Consider the following 7,303-nt stretch of genomic DNA (forward strand, 5'->3'; position numbering starts at 1 on the left):
CCTCTAGGATAGTTTTTAAAGGTCTGTTCTTTTGTTAATAGATCAAATATCTTGGGGAATGTATTTTTGAAGTGCCTCTTTTGGGTTTATTTTCTGACATATTTTCCCTTCTCTTTATGTAGAAATACAAGCTAGCTCTCACATTAGTGACCTCATCACAATCACTAACCTCAATGGTGCTGTATACCAAAGAGGTCAATGACTTGCTTCTTAGTGTTCATCTCTACATGCTCTGTTCTTTCTTTTTTTTAAGATTTTTTTTTTTTTGAGATAACGGAAAAACAAAAATTGATTTATTTTACTTTTAAATTCCACACCACAACATTTTACCGAAAATGAAATTATTTTTAATCTATAAATAAAAGACTCTCTAAATGATACTCAGGATGTTTTACAATTTTGGTTTTAAGATAGATTTGAATTCACAACAGGTCTTACACACAACGATTTCAATCACTTGGGCACTCCGGAACACAATGTGGAGGCATAACAAGTATGTGAGGACTTCTTAATAGTCCTAGGGGATAAAGACCTTTTTCAAATATGGAAAGAAATTAGTCTTTCTACAGTATTAACCCCTAAAAGCTACTCTCCTTTATAGACAACAATATTATTATCAGTTTCATACACTACTACTTTATAAGGAACTCCCAGAGGAAGAAATTTCTGGAGGTTTCCCCAGATATATACAGCTACATTTTCTGTCGTGCTTACAACATCTGCAAAGTATGGCACATCCAGATGCAAATTCTATGATCAAGGGGCTTCATAACTGCCTCCTCCATATACTCTTTGAGGTCGGTCAAATTCATAACCATTCCTGTGACAGGATCAATCTCTCCATGCACCGTCACCACAACTTTATAATTGTGCCCATGGCCATTTAGATTGTTGCATTTCCCAAGCAGTTTTAAGTTTTTTTCATTACTCAGAGATTTGCTGTGGAGTCGGTGGGTCGCGCTGAAGGAGACGAGACAGGACACCAGCGCCCGGCTGTGACAGCCCTCCCCGGCGCCCACCACGCTCATTGCCTCGCCTCCTCACTTGGCTGGTGGCGGGCTTTTTAAGACTTTTATTACTTTGTCAGAGAGGAGAGAGAGAGAGAGAGACCGAGTGCACACAAGCAGGGAGAGCGGCAGGCAGAGAGAGAAGCAGGCTCCTGTCTGAGTTAGGAGCCTGATGTGGGACTCAATCCCAGGATCCTGGGATCATGACCTGAGCCGAAGGAAGACACTTAACGGACTGAGCCACCCAAGCGCCCTCTACATGCTCTTTTCAAATAAATCCTGCAAAGATATCAGAGAAGGACTCTTCATTTAATAAGGACATGTTATCCACATTTAATTCAATAGGCTTTAATGAACTTTGGTTTAATCCCTCAATTGAATTTGTCCCTCTGGTATAAATCCAGGCTTTCTGGACTAGGAGTGACAGTCTTCCCAGGAGATGGCATTGCCCTTTGCAGATTTAGCTAGACATTTGTGTCGTAATATGCCCCGATATTTTAGGAACACTAGGGTAATGATCAGGAGGAGTCCACTTTGGACTTCTTGATTATCTAAAATAGTACCAGGACATTTGATTTTGTGGGTATTTTCTTTCCACACTTCAAGATCCCCTGTAAGTGACTGGGAGGAGTCAGTGTTGTCAGTGCATCCCTGTTTTATCTCTGCCATTTTCTATATTTGCACATAGGATCAGAGCAGAGTCTGGAAGTAATTAGCTTCATTTTTATTATATTTTTTAATTACATCACATTATCATATATTATTTTATTATTTACTAGTTGAGGTCCTGAGAGAATGATCCACATATTTTTTTTTTTCCATAGCAGAAGAATGTCGTGGGTTTACTCTTCAAGTATTTACTACCCAGAGTCAGTATCCAGATTGTAGTGGATAGTTGTTAATCCTTCTACTCCTCCAAGGGTTCTTAGTTTAGCCTTTAATTTCTTTTTTTTTAAATATTTTATTTATTTATTTGAGAGAGAGAATGAGAGAGAGAGAAAACATGAGAGGGAAGAGGGTCAGAGGGAGAAGCAGGCTCCCCACTGAGCCAGGAGCCTGATGTGGGACTCGATCCCAGGATTCCGGGATCATGACCTGAGCCGAAGGCAGTTGCCCAACCAACTGAGCCACCCAGGCACCCTGTGAACATTTTTTTATCTACTTTTATAACACCATTTTTAGTGACTGTATGATATTCCACGGTGTGAGTATACTATTATTTATTTAAGTAATATTCTTACTAGGTATCTAGTTGGCTCCTGATATTTTTGGTATTATCAGTAATACTCTGATAAATATCCTTCTTGATAACTTTTTTTAAAAGAGATTTATTTATTTGAGAGAGGGAGAGAGAGCGAACAAGGGGAGGGGCAGAGGGAGAGGGAGAGAGAGAATCCTCAATCAGGCTCCCTGCTGAGTGCAGAGCCTGACTAGGGGTTCGATCCCAGGTCCCTGAGATCATAACCTGAGCTGAAATCAAGAGTCAGCCGCCTAACCAACTGAGCCACCCAGGTGTCCCTTGAGTTCTCCCATTTTTAGTGAGCTCTCTTGACCCTCTCTCTACCTACCTACCGCTTGGTCTCTTTTCTTTCTGTTTCACAGTTCTTAAAACTTTATTCTATACTTTCGAAATTTGCATTTACTTTTCAACTCATAGCTCCCTGACTACCACTCCCGCCTCTCAGCTGAAACTGTAGGCTCCCTCTGCCTTTAGGTACACTTACCTTAGCTACCTAGGAATAGGTGGCATAGAGCATAAAGATGAGGTGTCCCAGGGGTGCACAGCTGGAGTGAGAAGTGGGCTGTGTTAGTCAGCTCTGACTGCCATAATAAAATACCATAAACTGGATGGCTTAACAAACAGAAATTTATTTTCTCACAGTTCTGGAGGCTGGGAAGTCCAAGATCAAAGTGCTGGCCAATTCAGCTCCTGTTGAAAGCTCTCTCCCTGGCTAGCTGATGGCCAACTTCTTGGTGTCCTTGCATTAGAAAGAGAGAGGAAACATTCTGGTATCTCTTCTTATAAGGACACTAATCCAGTTGTATCAGGGACCTACCCTTAGGACCTCATATAACCTTAATTAATTCCCTGTAGGTCCTGTCTCTGAATACAGTCACATTGGGGATTAGGGCTTCAACATATGAATTTTGGGACACAATTAAGTCCATATCACCGGCTAATCACCCAGTTCTGGAAGACACCTGGGTCTTCACGATGCTCCAGTTTGAAAGTCAGCTACCTGCTGGTCACCTACACCTGGAAATCCCATAGGCATCTCATAGTCAATATATCTTAAACTGAAAACAGGTATCATCATTCTTTCAAGATAAATCCTGGCAGAATCTCTGACCCATATTTCTCCCTCAACTCTGCATCAAGCCGAGCTGATTTTACCACCCTCATTATTTCATATATGTCTTCTTTGTATATGTCTTTGTTGGTGTCCTCATCATTTTTTCCCTGGCCCAATGTGAAAGTTACTTTACTGGTTTTGCTGTCCCCATCTCATCCCTGCCAGACTGATACATACAATGGTGATTTTTCCATCACCCATATTATAGAGCTCAAACTCCGTCATGTTGCATAAAAGGTTTACTTTATCTTATACCTCCATCCTATCTAGTCTAATGGTTCTCAAGCTTTTATGTGCATAATAAACACTTCTTGGAGCTTGCTAAAATACAGACGTTCATTACCAGTCCCCCAGATCCTGATGTGATGGAGCTAGATTAAGACCTAAGAGTCTGTCATTTTATCAAGATTCTCAGGTGATTCTGAAACATGTGGCTCCTCCATATTCAGCCTCATTAATCGCCTCTTTTTTTTTCCCCACACTTTTGGCTCTAGGAACACACTCATAATTACATTTGCCACACTATAATTATCTTTTATATGTCAATCTCCCTATATTGGGCCATGATGAGATTTGATGTGGGCCCAAAGACAAAACGAGAAATGAAATGCAGAGATCTCTGACTGGCATGGCAAGAGTGGTCTCCCGCGGGAGTAGGGACACACTTGAATGATGACTGGTTCCCCCTTCACTCTGGTGGCATAAAGGCCACTGTGCTTCTCAGAGTCCAGTCAGAAAACATAGAACAGCTTAGGTATTCCAAACGCAGGGGATACCAGACAGAGAATGGATTACATAGATGTTGAAAGGCTGAAAGAGGAAAACAACAACAACAACAACAACAAAACACTAGGAAGAGGCTACCACTGCTAGGATTGAGCTAACCTAGGAATTACAATGACAAAAAAGCGGTTACAACCCCTGTACGTGGGCAAACAGAGAGTTCACAGAAACTAGGAAGCTGGACAGCACTGCACAGAAGTGCTCGGACTTCCAAGGAGGGCCCTCAGTTGCCGGATGCTGAGGATGTGAAAAGAAGCTAGGGTCTGGCTTTTGTTGCTGACGTGAAGCTAACAGGAACTGGACCACAGGAAGTGAGTTTATTCTTCCCAATCCTGCCCTCCAATAAAACCACCTGTCAGGGGAGTCTGAGAGATGTAGCTGGCAAACTCAAGCCCCACATCACAGAGCAGAATCTAAAAGGGGAGGGGGTTGGGGCTGAGGACCAAACACAGACAAAAACCAGTGCGGTCAGCTAGCCGGTGAGTGCTTCGCCCCTGGCCTGGAGGGTTCTCTCTGACAACCAAATGTCAGAGGCATCTCCCTGAGAAACATGGGAGGCTTTGGGGAGCCACAGCCTCTCACACGTGTCCTTGATAGCACGTGGCTCTTGCACTGCATGTTTACTGATCAAGTGGTTTCAAGGTAAAAACTACCCTAAACCTCATCCTTGTGACAGTTTTGCCAATTTTTGCATCTGGGTCACCTTTGTGGTCTGACTAGCTCATTCTGTCACTAAACTCTGAGGCCTTTAAGAGCAGCCCCCTAGTCCTTATGGTCTTTGTATCCTCAGAACCTAGTACAGTGCCTGATGCATAGCAGCCCCTTAATACACCTTTTTTAAGTATGAGAAAGCTTATCATGTAAAAAAACAAAGTAGATGTACATGATTTTGTGTAATAGCTTTGTATTATATGACTCTGGGTAAGTCATTTGCTTGCCCAAAATGTTGGTTGTTCCATGTAGTACGCGGTGCAGCTACTTATATTCCTCCCTCAGACAAGATTCAGCAACAAGGAGAAAAGAGGTCAAGGAACGGGGAGAGGAAGCACTGAGAGGCAGACACCATGTCAGTGAGAGACATGAGGACTGCCCACCTGACACTGAAATAGACAGAATGTCTAGCAAGAGGGACAGAATTCTCTAACTGTAATGAAATCCTCTACTCTTTTACTACTCTGCAAATGTCATGTTCAGTAACATTTCTCTATTCTATTGCTTCCCTGCCTTGAAATGTCCTCCGTGGGAATGCCTAGTTGCATTCTCAAGTGGGGAGTTGTGGATGGTGGATGGAGTGGATGATGGAGAGGAAGTACATAAAAGAGAAACCACCTTTGTCTACCTACTTTACTAGTTTGCTGGTTTCCATACGGCTTCCTGTGGTTTAAAATACACACACACACACACACACACACACACACACACATACACACACACTTACATGCCTTCCAAAAAAAGTAAAATCAGTGGGCCCAGCTCAATGCCTGTTTTGTGAGAGTTTGTATGGAAGTTCTACAAGTGTCACAGTTACTCGTCTACCCTTGATCAAAGAAAATCCTCCTCTATCAGGATGGTTGTCTTCTTTCCCCAAGCAAGTACCTTCAGTAGCATCACATAGAGAAATGAGGATGGGGACACCAGCCCAGCCACCTAGATTAGCCAAATCTGCCCCTGCAATCAATGGGGTGACAGACGTTGCAGCTAGATAGTCTTTATATCTTCAGTGCCTGTTTTCTATATGAACCTTCCATGACTTCTCTGCCCTTGATTTATGACCATGTTTTCCAAATGTATAATGTCTATGGAAGGGTTGAGAAGTTTAAGACTCATGATAACAATACCCAGTATTTACTGAGCAGTTTAATCAACATGAGTCCTGGCAGGAAACGGATAGCACATTTTGCTAGGATTTTTAGGGGCTTTTTTTTTTTTTTTTTTAATCCTGCAGTGTGGGCAGGATAAAGGGAGCCAACAAGAAATAAATGCTGGAGGATCCGAGAACTAGCACTACAGAAAGTTATTATCAGCCCTCTGATAATGGCTGATTCCTGGCCAGTTCAGAGCTGGAGACGTTATGAGAGGCTGTTGAACTTGAGCTGTAGTCAGAGAAGGTCCCTGTAAAGGGAGGGAATAGGAGAAATAACATCCCCAAACTTTCACTTCTTTCTTCCAGTCTCCTGACTGGCTCCCATTATCTGGGACCAGACAGAACATAGGCAGAGAAGCCTGGGTGATACAGTTCATAGACGTCAGCAGAAAATAACGCAGAAGTACAGAAAATGAACTGGGGCAAAAGGAGAGGATGTCAGACACTGTGTGAAGTGGGTATTATTGCCAATTTACAGATGAGGAAACTGAGGCACAGAGAGGTGAACATCAGGCAGTAGGTCACTGAACTGGGACTCACACCTGGATCTCTAGGCCCCTGGACACCAAGCATTCCATCTCAGTCAGCTGCTTCGACTACACAAGGTCCCCTCCTCCTAATCAGACTGTTTTCTTGCTGCGTAATATTCAGTGAAACACATGGTAGGTTCTCAACACAGTGTAGACTTGAAAAGTCATTAGTTTGATATCATAATTCCAAACAAGTCTTTTTTTAGGGATGCCTGGGTGGCTCAGTCCTTTAAGCATCTGACTCTTGATTTCAGCTCAGGACATGATCTCAGGGTCATGAGATGAAGCCCTGCATTGGGTTCTGCCCTCAAATGCGGAGACTGAGATTCTTTCCTTCTCCCTCTGCCCCTCCCCTCACTTGCACTCCTGTGTGCGCGCTCTCTCTCTCTTTCTCAAATAAATAAATAAATAAAATCTTAAAAAAGTATATTTAAGACTTATGTTATTATTATTTTTAAAATTTTTATTGAGGTATAATTGACATGCAACATTATACTAGTTTCAGGTATATGATGTAATCATTCGATATCTCTACGTATTGCAAAATGCTCACCACAGTAAGTCTAGTCAACATTTGTCACCATACATAGTTACACATTTTTTTTTCTTGTGATGAGGACTTTTAAAATGTACTCCCTTAGCAACGTTCATGATGTGGTACAGTATCATTAACTATAGTCACCATGTTGTACATTACAGCCCTGTGACATTTACTTTATAACTGGGAATATGTAGCTTTTGACTCCCTTTGCCTTTAATCTAAAT

General features: G+C 42.2%; 1 pseudogene; it reads right to left on the reverse strand.

Annotated features, from left to right (window-relative positions):
* Window positions 1-585: 585 nt before the first annotated feature.
* LOC118540619 (6-pyruvoyl tetrahydrobiopterin synthase pseudogene) lies at window positions 586-1,028 on the reverse strand (annotated as a pseudogene).
* Between the last annotated feature and the right edge of the window lie 6,275 nt (window positions 1,029-7,303).

Source organism: Halichoerus grypus, chromosome 3, assembly GCF_964656455.1.
Source record: "Halichoerus grypus chromosome 3, mHalGry1.hap1.1, whole genome shotgun sequence".
In the NCBI taxonomy this organism is placed as follows: Eukaryota; Metazoa; Chordata; class Mammalia; order Carnivora; family Phocidae; genus Halichoerus; species Halichoerus grypus.